This window comes from Oncorhynchus gorbuscha, unplaced genomic scaffold (genome assembly GCF_021184085.1).
Source record: "Oncorhynchus gorbuscha isolate QuinsamMale2020 ecotype Even-year unplaced genomic scaffold, OgorEven_v1.0 Un_scaffold_8:::fragment_8:::debris, whole genome shotgun sequence".
Lineage (NCBI taxonomy): Eukaryota > Metazoa > Chordata > Actinopteri > Salmoniformes > Salmonidae > Oncorhynchus > Oncorhynchus gorbuscha.
The window spans coordinates 216,007-229,795 of record NW_025745590.1 but is presented as its reverse complement, the minus strand read 5'-3'; positions in this window follow the sequence as shown (position 1 = coordinate 229,795).

Sequence of the window (13,789 nt, the reverse complement as noted above, 5' to 3'; positions counted from 1 at the left end):
CGACCCATATAGATTAATTAACCAACCCACATTTATTATTTGTCATATACAGATCTGCTATCTTCATTTTATCTCTCGGTTGTCGCAGGAAATGGTAATTGTAGTGTATTCAAGGTTTAAAAAGGCTTCTAAAGTTTGTGTAATTTCCACTTAAAAATGTATCATTCCCTACAAAAGTGTCCAATAATTCTAATCTACATAATTCACATTTCCTGTTGCTGTTGGATTATTTTCCTGCTGTGAGAAGCAGGGTCAAATTAAGATTGTGTACGTGTATACAGAGTACATTACATATCTTGCTATAACCATGATGTAAATTTAGTTAATTTTGTTTGTGTATAGATCTATAAATATACATTTAGATTGCACTGACTCGCCATAGTTAAGGGAAATATCTACTAATATGTTTAAGAGTGTGTATGTGTGTATATATATATAAGATAGCCCACTGAGAACTAACCAGCATGGCATCAAATCAGGACGGACTGTGTCTGGAACAGGGATGGCCTGTAAAGAGACTGCAATATTATGTTTAGAGTTACTGCCAGACAGAGAGCAGTGGAGGAGAGTGATGAAGATCTAGGGAGTAGTTCCATCAGACATATTAAAGTGCGATTGCACTTCCTGATGTAGCCTCATTTTGAAGATTGCTCATGAAGAAATTCCAGTGGCCATGGCTGAAGTCAAATGAGAGTTGTCTTAGGGGTGTGGATTGATGTGGGTGTGTTGTGTTCACTTAATCGTACCCTGACAGGTACTGTTGTTTGTCCCTCCTGAGTCACTGTACAATAACCAGCCACTTCTTCAAAATAGTCCAATTTTAATTTAAGATCAATAAAAACATCTGTAATTCATTTAGTTGTGCAATTTTAGATCTAGCTAAGGTGTTTGGTGCAGTATATCTCAAGTAAATAAATGTGCATGAAAAACTAGTCTGTGCACTGCATACAGTCTATCGAGTCGGGAAAGTCTGGCTGCGTGCTCAGGATTGATTTCTGAGAACAATAACTTGTCTACAACTTCATCATCTGCAAGCTGTTTATCAGTGCCCAAAATCACTTTCCAGCTAAATTACAACTCTGTTTGTCAATGAAGCTAGCAAGTAGTAGCTAGAAGGCGTATTGAGCACAACCAGGCCACAATCCGCTTATCAAGTCACTCAAAATTGAGTTGCAGATGGGATACAAGTGCGATATAAGATCTCAATTCTCATTTTGCCCCAAAAAAGTGGCAGACTCGGGGGTTTGACACTTTCAAACACATCCACATGTGGGCAGTCCTTGAAGGGCTTAGGGCCAATGGTTATTTCAACCTAACATTGGTGACGGGTTGTCTTATGTCAATTGTAATTGGCAGGTCTGTTTCACTGTCTGGAGGTTCTGGCTGCCAGTGGGCATGATCCTAATCCATACCCAACGCTTCAGGAAGTCTTGACCTATTCACTTCATAAACTAGGTTTTATCCTATTTCACTTTGTAATCAATTTTGACACAAGAATGAATGTTTATGACTCATATCGATGCCACACAGGCCGTATTAAAACCAGAGACGTTAGAGATCTAGTGTGTAGTTCCCTCCGACATCTTAACGTCTGTAATACACCAGAGAGATGTTGCAGGAGGGAAAGCAAGTTAGCAACATACCCCCCCCCCCTGTAATCATACTGCCATTATTATCCTTTATTACAACTAGAGTCAGTGTGTTTAGTCCAATGATAGTGCCACGTTATTATATCAGATCCTCCTCATCCTTTCCCTACTGATGACGTCATCGTTATGGTTGTTTGCCCTTTGTGAGTGGAGAGAGACGAGCCTGGATTGGACAGTAGATACTGGTCACAGAAGTAGCTTCTTAAGGATGTCTCTGCCGGTGTGTCTGGGGCTCGTACTTTCAGCTCATGCTCTTACAGATTGTCGCAAAACAAAGTACAATGGCAATAATTATAAGTCTTATGATGGTTTGAGGTTTTCTGAACTAGCCAGATCAGGCAGTCTAGAGTCCAGTTTAGCCACTTCCGAAACAGACTGGCCTTCCAGGCTGAAATAGAATAGCCCCATCTGAAGATGTTCTGTATTTTAATAAATTACTTCTGTACATGGACGGTGCTGTGACACCTTCTGTACCCGTGACATTGTGAGACTCCTTCCTTCCTGTGCTAGTGTAAACTGACTCTCAAACTGTGCTAGTGTAAACTGTGCTAGTGTAAACTGTGCTCGTGTAAACTGGGTGTGCTCTATATGTGTCACTGTCATAACCAATTGATGTCTGTCACTGACTAAATGTCATATTGTGATTAGTGTTAACTGCCCATTATGCAGTGTTCTGTAGGTTTGGTTTCTACTATGTATTGTCTCTGTCAAGTCAACCCATGCCAGTAGTTTACCGGATTGGCCATTGACGTTTCAATTTTTACAAGGTTCATGTTTACTGAGTAACTTTGTCATTGTGTGTGTTCGTCCGTGCATTTGTGTGTGCATTTGTGTGTGCTTGTCTATTCAGTCATCACCCCAGACCAAACTAATGATCAGACCCAGTTTACAACCCAGTCCATTAACTCCTCTTCCTCCTTCTCATGAAGAACAATGTAATCAGCATCACGCAGCTCTCTATCCTTCCAACGAAGCCAATAACAAGTCACAGTAACAGATGAACACTACAGTGTTGTTTTGGCGGATAATACTGTAGTATTTACTATAGTGTACTTCAATATTCTATAGTAAGTACTACACATGATCGGGGGATACTACATTGTGTAGTATAGTAAGTACTGTAGTATTCTATAGTAAACTTGTGTTTTTCATGTGGCTACCTTTCTTTTGAACTAAACAACAACAGTTCTTCTTGGTGTAAATCTAATGCTTATTAGATCTGTTACACCTTTCTGTCCACTCATCTCCTTTTCCTTGTATAGTAAATGTAGCTCCTTACATTGTAGTGCTGTAGGTCAAACTATCTAATCTGTGAACTTTGCACTTTAAACTGGATTCCCTAGTGACAGAGGCAGCTTGTACATGGAGAAAATGCCTTATGATGAGTGCTGGACCTGACTTTGCATGCTAGTGATGTAGCTACGTACAGTTCAATGGCCATCCAGCTGAATTTATGTATGTTACTGTTTCTTCCTGATCAAATTTCCATGAAACATTTAATTTTGTCTTTGCCAATTGCACTGAAGATGTTCTGTTTCAAAGAAACCTTTTGCTGAAATTATAAGAAAAACACATACTTTTTAATTGAACTGTATGTAGTATGGCTGTTGTAGAAGTGCCAATGTCGTAAGATGTAGACATTGTCAAATACAGTCGGACGCCCACACAGTTGGTGTACATTTTAACAGACAGAGCTACGTAGTAGTAGAAATCAGCATAGTTCATTGCCAATTAGTAAAAGAAGAGTCGCTCTGGATAAGAGCGTCTGCTAAATGACTTAAATGTAAATGTAAATGTAAGAGACCGTCTTAGCATTGGCAGTGATGTTGAGGGCTTCCACCATTTGAATGTAGTCAACTGGGTGGAACTTCCAAATTCAGACAACCATGAAGAAAATTGACTACTTCAAAATGGTGCTGCCCATGCTGTCACAGACGCTACAATGCCACAGATACAAAGATAAGTCCTCTATCTATCTCTGAATAAAGCTCATCTCAGAAGTGAGACTGGACTGTGGTAAAATGTCCCCCTGTGATTTCACCTAGCTTTTCCAGGTGAAATTGAATTATTTATGTATAATAGGCTACAGTGTTTCAAACAGTCGTAGGTTTTTCCATCACAATACAACAGCATGCGGTTGTGTGTGACTGATTGTCAGACTATAGGTGAGGTGTTCTCCCTCCCATAGTTTGATAGACTGCAGTATGTGATGTTAGTATTGTTATTAAAAACACTACTGTGCAGCACTAACTGACTGACTGACTGTATCCTCCTGATCCTGAATTTTTGTCCTGCTCAGCTGTTTTTTTTTCATCCTGATTGTCATTTGATTGGTTGTCAAATAAATTAACTTTACGAATGTTGGCGTTGCCAAAATATGCTGGTATGGTGTTTCTTTCTGAATCTGTAAAGGTAATCCTGATTGCAGCAGCGCTAATGCATATTGTAGCATTAAAGGGTGTTACCATACCCACTGAGGGTAGGACAGTGCTCTATTGGGTAGCCTGCTGTATATCTGACAGCTGAGTGAAGTGTGACTTTTAAGACTAAGGATTTAAGAATATAATTCCGAATGTGTCTCTGAGGAATGAGAAACTGTCCACCAGTACAGCACACGGTCTTCTCACCTCATTAGTGAAAATGTACTCTGCTTCAGAGAAAAAGAGATACAGTGCCTGATGAAAGTCTACACAACTCTTGCAGCACAGTCTTCACATTTTGCTGCCTTAAAATGAAATCAAAACATTTTGTTAAATTAGATTTTTTTTCTTCTGATGTACACAACCTACTTCACATCTTCAAAGTGAAAGAACAATTATAGAGAATGTTAAACTTAAAATAAAATAAAAATTCAAACTAATTTCTCGATTGCGTATGTCTTCACACCCCGGAATAAATACTTAGTGGAATCCCTTTCAGCAGCCATTACAGCTGTGAATCATTTTGAATAAGATTTGACCAACTTGTCACAACTCTGAGGGCAACATATACCTATTGTTTTTGTAAAAATTACTCTGTAAATTTGGTTGGGAGTCATTGATGGAAAGCAATATTGGAACACTCAACACTTATTGGAAAGCCATTCTGGTACGTCTTTGGCATACATATTTTTTTTGTAATTTTCTCTGAAAAATAAAACTATACCAGGGTTAATTATTTAGAAGACAGAGGTGGGGTTTCCTCAAACTCCTGATCCTGAGTTGTGCCAAGTTGGTGGTAATGCCAGCCAAAGGCGTTTCCGCTATGAATTATCTTAGGTGTGAGGCTTACACATAACATTCTGAGAACCATATGTTTCTTAGGTGTGAGGCTTACACATAACATTCTGAGAACCATATGTTTCTTAGGTGTGAGGCTTATACATAACATTCTGAGAACCATATGTTTCTTAGGTGTGAGGCTTACACATAACATTCTGAGAACCATATGTTTCTTAGGTGTGAGGCTTATACATAACATTCTGAGAACCATATGTTTCTTAGGTGTGAGGCTTATACATAACATTCTGAGATACGTATGTTTCTTAGGTGTGAGGCTTATACATAACATTCTGAGATACGTATGTTTCTTAGGTGTGAGGCTTATACATAACATTCTGAGAACCATATGTTTCTTAGGTGTGAGGCTTATACATAACATTCTGAGAACCATATGTTTCTTAGGTGTGAGGCTTATACATAACATTCTGAGACCATATGTTTCTTATGTTTCTTAGGTGTGAGGCTTATACATAACATTCTGAGATACGTATGTTTCTTAGGTGTGAGGCTTACACATAACATTCTGAGATACGTATGTTTCTTAGGTGTGAGGCTTATACATAACATTCTGAGATACGTATGTTTCTTAGGTGTGAGGCTTATACATAACATTCTGAGATACGTATGTTTCTTAGGTGTGAGGCTTACACATAACATTCTGAGAACCATATGTTTCTTAGGTGTGAGGCTTATACATAACATTCTGAGAACCATATGTTTCTATGAGGTGTGATTTTTTTTCTGCAGGCATAATGTTTTCTGCAGGTAACTTCATGTTTCTATTTAATGTTATGTTCTCAGAACATTAAGCAAATGTTCAATAGAAACCACAAGAAAACTGTAAAGTTCATAGGACAGTCTTAAGAATGTTATTTACAAAATACTTTTGCATGTATAGTGTATGTTGACACCCCTTCAAATTAATGGATTCGGCTATTTCAGCTACACCCGTTGTTGACAGGTGTATAAATTCGAACACACAGCCATGCAATCTCCATAGACAAACATTGGCAGTATAATAGCCTTACTGAAGAACTCTGTGACATTCAACATATCATTGTCATAGGATGCCACCTTTCCAACATTTTTACATTTACATTTAAGTCATTTAGCAGACGCTCTTATCCAGAGCGACAGTTTGTCAAGTTTCTGCCCTGCTAGTGCTGCCCCGGTCAACTGTAAGTGCTGTTATTGTGAAGTGGAAACGTCTAGGAGCAACAACGGCTCAGCCACAAAGTGGTAGGCCACACAAGCTCAGAACGGGACTGCCGAGTGCTGAATGTGTCGTCTGTCCTCGGATGCAACACTCACTACCGAGTTCCAAACTGCCTCTGTAAGCAATGTCAGCACAATAACTGTTTGTCGGGAGCTTCATGAAATGGGCTTCCATGGCCGAGCTGCCGCACACAAGCCTAAGGTGACCATGCACAATGCCAAGCGTTGATTGGCGTGGTATAAAGCTTGCGGCCATTGAATCACGCTTCACCATCTGGCAGTCCGACTGATGAATCTGGGTTTGGCGGATACCAAGAGAACGCTACCTGCCCAAATGCATATTGCCAACTGTAAAGTTTTGTGGAGAAGGAATAATGGTCTGGGACTGTTTTTCATGCTCTGGGCTAGGCCTCTTAGTTCCATTGAAGGGAAATCTTAACGCGACAGCATACAATGACAGTCAAGACGATTCTGTGCTTCCAACTGTGTGGCAACAGTTTGGGGGAAGGCCCTTTCTTGTTTCAGCATTTCAATGCCCCTGTGCACAAAGCGAGGTCCTTACAGAAACGGTTTGTCAAGATTTTGTGGAAGAACTTGACCGGCATGCACAGAGCCATGACCTCAACCTCATCAAACACATTTAAGTCATTTAGCAGACGCTCTTATACTTATACTCTTATAACACCTTTGGGATGAATTGGAACGCTAACTGTGAGCCAGGCCTAATCGCCCAACATCAGTGTCAGACTTCACTCATGCTCTTGTGGATAAATTGAAGCAAGTCCCTGCAACAATGTTCCAACATCTAGTGGAAAGCCATCCCAGAAGAGTAGAGGCTGTTATAATAGCAAAGGGGTGGAGTGTTGGCTGTGCCCACTAATTGGCCACACCTGATCTTAATGAGTGCTTTTTTTCCTTCACTTCCTCACTGATGCCATGCCACAATAAAAAAATACATGTGTTTGCATGATTAATGTCTAAGCAAATTCATTTCCTTTGTCGCGTTTATACAGACAGCCCATTCTGATCTTTTTTCAACTAATTGGTCTTTTGACCAATCACATCAGATCTTTTCACATCAGATCTTTTTTTTAGAGCTGATCTGATTGGTCATAAGACCAATTAGTGAAATAAATATCAGAATTGGGATGCCTGTGTAAACGCAGCCCATGTGTCCTACAGTATATGTGCTTGGAGTTCAAAACTGTTAACCTAAATGAAGCTAGCAGTGTTATTAAAAGTATTATTGAAACATGTTCTCAGAATTACCTTCAAATAACCTATAATTTATGTTCCCTTAACGTAAATAAAACCTCCCAGGAAAACTTTCAGAAGACCATAGTAAAACATTTTAAACACTTCCCTGCAACCAAAACATTTATGTTTCCAGAACTGGCGACATGTTCACTTCCGTTCTCATGACGTTTAAAAAACATTCAGTTTTACCGGTCAGGAAACGTATGCAGGGCTTGTCCAAAAGCTCAAGTCACTTGTTCCCAATTTAAAGTCTGTAACTGCATGGGCCAAAAATGTGATGGAAAACTGTGTTGTATGATGCAAGGAAACACTTCCAAAAATAACATTCATTATTATCACTGGTATTGACAATGGAAGGCTGCTAGTCTCGGATCCCATGTAATTATACAGTATATCCTGCCGTTGTGACCTTGAGCAAGGCATTTAACCCCCCACAAAGTAAAATACTGCACTGATTGACTACTGTATAAAACACACCGTCCATCAACTTTACATCTGGAAAGCTACCAGGGTGGCAGGCTTTTGATCCAACCCTGCTCAAAGTCACCAGTCAGCTTATCAAGGTCCTGTTGAGCAGCTGATTCTTTACAATGTGGTGTATTCGAGCAGGGCTAGATCAAAAGCCTGCACACCCTGCAGCATTACAATTACAACCAAATACTTTTTGTGTTTATAAAATAATTCCCTCATTCAATAGATCTTTAAAGCATAGGAGTTACTTGTCAATTAGGCTATTCTAAGATTTGTATTTTTTTTTACTTTGTCAGAATTACATAGTATTGATTAAAGGAGAATCCTAGCAAATTTTGAGAAGTTGAGAGACTGCTTTACAACCAGCGTATGTAGCATTGGTTTCATCAACTGCGCACCCGTATCAACTGTGTGTCTGCCATTTGCAGATATACACGAGTGCTAATAGAAAGTTATTTTAGGACATCGAACATGACAATGACATTGATACATGCTAAATAGTTAACTAGCGAGAGAACCAGCCAAACTGCACTATGTTTTGAATTGCCTATCTAGTTAGTCTGAGCATAATGTCGGCAAATGAGATGGCTTCCATTTTACCATCCTGTAACCAATTGTGCTGTTGTGTATGTTTTTTTTGCGTTATCTGTAACTTATTTTGTGCACAATGTTTCTGCCACTGTGTCTTATGACGGAAAAGAGCTTCTTGATATCAGGGCAGCGATTACTCACCCCGTACTGGAGGAATTCTTCTTCTTCAACGTGTCGGACGGGAAGGATTTACATCCTGACGCCCGACAGGAGGAAAAGACGGAGATATTGTGGATGACGGTCCTGGTGCCCTGTAAGGATCCATTGCCGAGAGAGTAAACTACCTTTACCATCGGTCCTATTAGCCAACGTACAATCAATCGATAATAAAATAGACGAACTACGAGCACGTATATCCTACCAACGGGACATTGAAAACTGTAATATCTTATGTTTCACCAAGTCGTGGCTGAACTACGACATGATTAACATACAGCTTGCGGGTTTTAATATTTGTCAGCAGGATAGAACAGTAGCCTCTGGTGAGACAAGGGGCGGCAGCCTATGTATATTCGTAAACAACAGCTGGTGCATGAAATCTAAGGAAGTCTTGAGGTTTTGCTCACCTGAGGTAAAGTATCTCATGATAAATTGTAGACCACACTATTTACCAAGAGAGTTTACATCTATATTTTTCGTAGCTGTATATATACCACTGCAGACCGATGCGGCACTAAGACCACACTTAATGAGCTGTATAAGGCCATAAGCAAACAGGAAAACACTCATCCAGAGGCGGCGCTCCTAGTGGCCGGGGACTTTGATGCAGGGAAACTCAAATCCATTCTACCTAATCTCTACCAGCATGTTAAATGTGTAACTAGATGGGGGAAAAAACTCTAGACCGACCACCTTTACTCCATACACAGAGAGGCGTACAAAGCTCTCCCTCACCCTCTGTTTGGCAAATCTGACCATAATTCTAAACTCCTGATTCCTGCTTACACGCAGAAACTAAAGCAGGAAGCACCAGTGACTCTGTCAATAAGAAAGTGGTCAGATGAAGCAGATGCTCAGCTACAGAACTATTTTCCTAGCACAGACTGGAATATGTTCCAGGATTCTTCCGATGGCATTGAGGAGTACACCACATCAGTCACTGGCTTCATCAATAAGTGCATCCATGACGTCGTCCCCACAGTGAGTGTACATACAAACCCGAACCAGAAGCCATGGATTACAGGCAACATCCACAATGAACTAAAGGGTAGTGCTGCCGCTTTCACGGAGCAGGACTCTAACCCAGAAGCTTATAAGGAATCCTGCAATGCCCTCCGACGAACCATCAAACAGCCAAAGCATCAATATAGGACTAAGATTGAATTGTACTACACCGGCTCCAACGCTCGTCGGATGTGGCAGGGCTTGCAAACAATTACAGAATACAAAGGGAAGTACAGCCATGAGCTGTCCAGTGACACACACCTACCAGACGACCTAAATCACTTCTATGGCCGCAGGGCCAGACAGCTTACCAGGACGTGTACTCTGAGCATGCGCTGACCAACTGGCAAGTGTCTTCACTGACATTTTCAACCAGTCCCTGACTGAGTCTGTAATACAGACCACCATAGTCCCCCCTGTGCCCAAGAACACTAAGGTAACCTGCCTAAATGACTACCGACCCGTAGCACTCACGTCTGTAGCCATGAAGTACTTTGAAAGGCTGGTCATGGCTCACATCAACACCATTATCCCAGAAACCCTAGACCCACTCCAATTTGCATCCGCCCCAACAGATCCACAGATGATGAAATCTCTATTACACTCCACACTGCCCTTTCCCACCTGGACAACACCTATGTGAGAATACTATTCATTGACTACAGCTCAGCGTTCGACACCATAGTACCCTCAAAGCGCATCACTAAGCTAAGGACCCTGGGACTAAACAACTCCCTCTACAACTGGATCCTGGACTTCCTAATGGGCCGCCCCAGGTGGTAAGGGTAAGGAACAACACATCTGCCATGCTGATCCTCAACACAGGGGCCTCTCAGGGGTGCGTGCTCAGTCCCCTCCTGTAGTCCCTGTTCACTCATGACTGCATGGCCAGGCACGACTCCAACTCCATCATGAAGTTTGCCGATGACACAACAGTGGTAGGCCTGATCACAGACAACGATGAGACAGCCTATAGGGAGGAGGTCAGAGACCTGACCGTGTCGTGCCAGGACAACAACCTCTCCCTCAACGTGATCAAGACAAAGGAGATTATTGTGGACTACAGGAAAAGGAGGACCGTGCATGCCCCCATTCTCATTGACGGGGCTATGGTGGAACAGGTTGAGAGCTTCAAGTTCCTTGGTGTCCACATCACCAACAATCTATCATGGTTCAAACACATCAAGACAGTCGTGAAGAGGGCAGGACAAAGCCTATTCCCCCTCAGGAGACTGAAACGATTTGTCATGGGTCCTCAGATCCTCAAAAGGTTCTACAGCTGCACCATCGAGAGCATCCTGACTGGTTGCATCACTGCCTGGTATGGCAACTGCTCGGTCTCCGACCGCAAGGCACTACAGAAGGTAGTGCGTGCGGCCCAGTACATCACTGGGGCCAAGCTTCCTGCCATCCATGACCTCTATACCAGGCGGTGTCAGAGGAAGGCCATAAAAGTTGTCAAAGACTCCAGCCACCCTAGTCATAGACTGTTCTCTCTGCTACCACACAGCAAACAATACCAGAGTGCCAAGTCTAGGATCAAAAGGCTTCGTAACAGCTTCTACCCCCAAGCCATACAACTCCTGAACAGCTAATCAAATGGCTACCCAGACCCCTCTTTTACGCTGCTGCTACTCTCTGTTTATAATGCATAGTCACTTTAACTCTACCTACATGTACATATTACCTCAATTGCCTAGACTGCACATTGACTCTGTGCCGGTGCACCCTGTATATAGCCTCACTTGTTGTTTTACTGCTGCTGTTGAATTATTTGTTACTTTTATTTTCATTTTTTTTTACTTATCTATTTTGAATCACTGTTGGTTAAGGGCTTGTAAGTAAGCATTTCACTAAGGTCTATCTACACCTGTTGTATTCAGCATTTCACTAAGGTCTATCTACACCTGTTGTATTCGGCATTTCACTAAGGTCTATCTACACCTGTTGTATTCAGCATTTCACTAAGGTCTATCTACACCTGTTGTATTCAGCATTTCACTAAGGTCTATCTACACCTGTTGTATTCAGCATTTCACTAAGGTCTATCTACACCTGTTGTATTCAGCATTTCACTAAGGTCTATCTACACCTGTTGTAGTCGGCGCATGTGGCAAATAAAATCTGATTTGATTTGTTGTATATAATTATTTTACATGCAGCACAATGTCTCTCTCTCTCGTTCTCTCTCCCCTGGCAACGGCCCACTGGCACACGCAGGTGACGCACACACCATGACATTTCCAGGATCTTCATTGCTGACCAAATTAAACTAGGCTTTTATTTCAAAAACGCATCTTGCGACTCCATGTTTGAACGGCTTCTTTAGCCTGTCAATGCAGGCCTACAATAATTATACTCCGATGCACTCTGCAGAGATTGGGACAACAATGTGCAACCCATTGCATTCGAAGGATACTGATCCAATTCTGATCGGGGGAGTCTAATTGTTTAATATTGTTGCTTTTGTCCATCAGACAACGTAAATGTCCATCAGACAACGTAAATGTCCATCAGACAACGTAAATGTCCATCAGACAACGTAAATGTCCATCAGACAACGTAAATGTCCATCAGACAACGTAAATGTCCATCAGACAACGTAAATGTCCATCAGACAACGTAAATGTCCATCAGACAACGTAAATGTCCATCAGACAACGTAAATGTCTATCAGACAATGTAAATGTCCATCAGACAACGTAAATGTCCATCAGACAACGTAAATGTCCATCAGACAATGTAAATGTCCATCAGACAATGTAAATGTCCATCAGACAACGTAAATGTCCATCAGACAACGTAAATGTCCATCAGACAATGTAAATGTCCATCAGACAGACAACGTAAAATGTAAATGTCCATCAGACAACGTAAATGTCCATCAGACAATGTAAATGTCCATCAGACAATGTAAATGTCCATCAGACAATGTAAATGTCCATCAGACAATGTAAATGTCCATCAGACAACGTAAATGTCCATCAGACAACGTAAATGTCCATCAGACAATGTAAATGTCCATCAGACAATGTAAATGTCCATCAGACAATGTAAATGTCCATCAGACAACGTAAATGTCCATCAGACAATGTAAATGTCCATCAGACAATGTAAATGTCCATCAGACAATGTAAATGTCCATCAGACAACGTAAATGTCCATCAGACAATGTAAATGTCCATCAGACAACGTAAATGTCCATCAGACAATGTAAATGTCCATCAGACAACGTAAATGTCCATAAGACAATGTTAATGTCCATCAGACAACGTAAATGTCCATAAGACAATGTAAATGTCCATCAGACAACGTAAATGTCCATCAGACAATGTAAATGTCCATCAGACAATGTAAATGTCCATCAGACAATGTAAATGTCCATCAGACAATGTAAATGTCCATCAGACAACGTAAATGTCCATCAGACAATGTAAATGTCCATCAGACAACATAAATGTCCATCAGACAATGTAAATGTCCATCAGACAACGTAAATGTCCATCAGACAATGTAAATGTCCATCAGACAACGTAAATGTCCATCAGACAACATAAATGTCCATCAGACAACGTAAATGTTTTTTTCACTTACACCGAGCAAGCGAACAAGCGTTAATAAGTATTCAGAGGCCTTGACTTTTTCCACATTTTGTTACATTACAGCCTTATTCTAAAATAAATTAAAACATTTCCTCATCAATCTGCACGCACTACCCCATAATGATGAAGCGAACACAGGTTTTTAGACATTTTTGTAAATTAAATACAAATAAAAAACTGAAATAACTTATTTACATAAGTATTCAGACCATTTGCTATGAGACTCGAAATTGAGCTCAGCTGAATCCTATTTCCTTTGATAATTCTTGAGATGTTTCTACAATTTGATTGGAGTCCACCTGTGGTAAATTTAATTGATTGGACATCATTTGGAAATGTACACACCTGTATATATAAGGTCCCACAGTTGACAGATGTGTGCATGTCAGAACAAAAACCAAGCCATGAGGTTGAAGGAATTATCTGTAGAGCTCCGAGACAGGATTGTGTCAAGGCACAGATCTGGGGAAGGGTACCAAAACATTTCTGCAGCATTTAAGGTCCCCAAGAACACAGTGGCCTCCATCATTCTTAAATGGAAGATGTTTGGAACCACCAAGACACTTCCTAGAGCTGGACG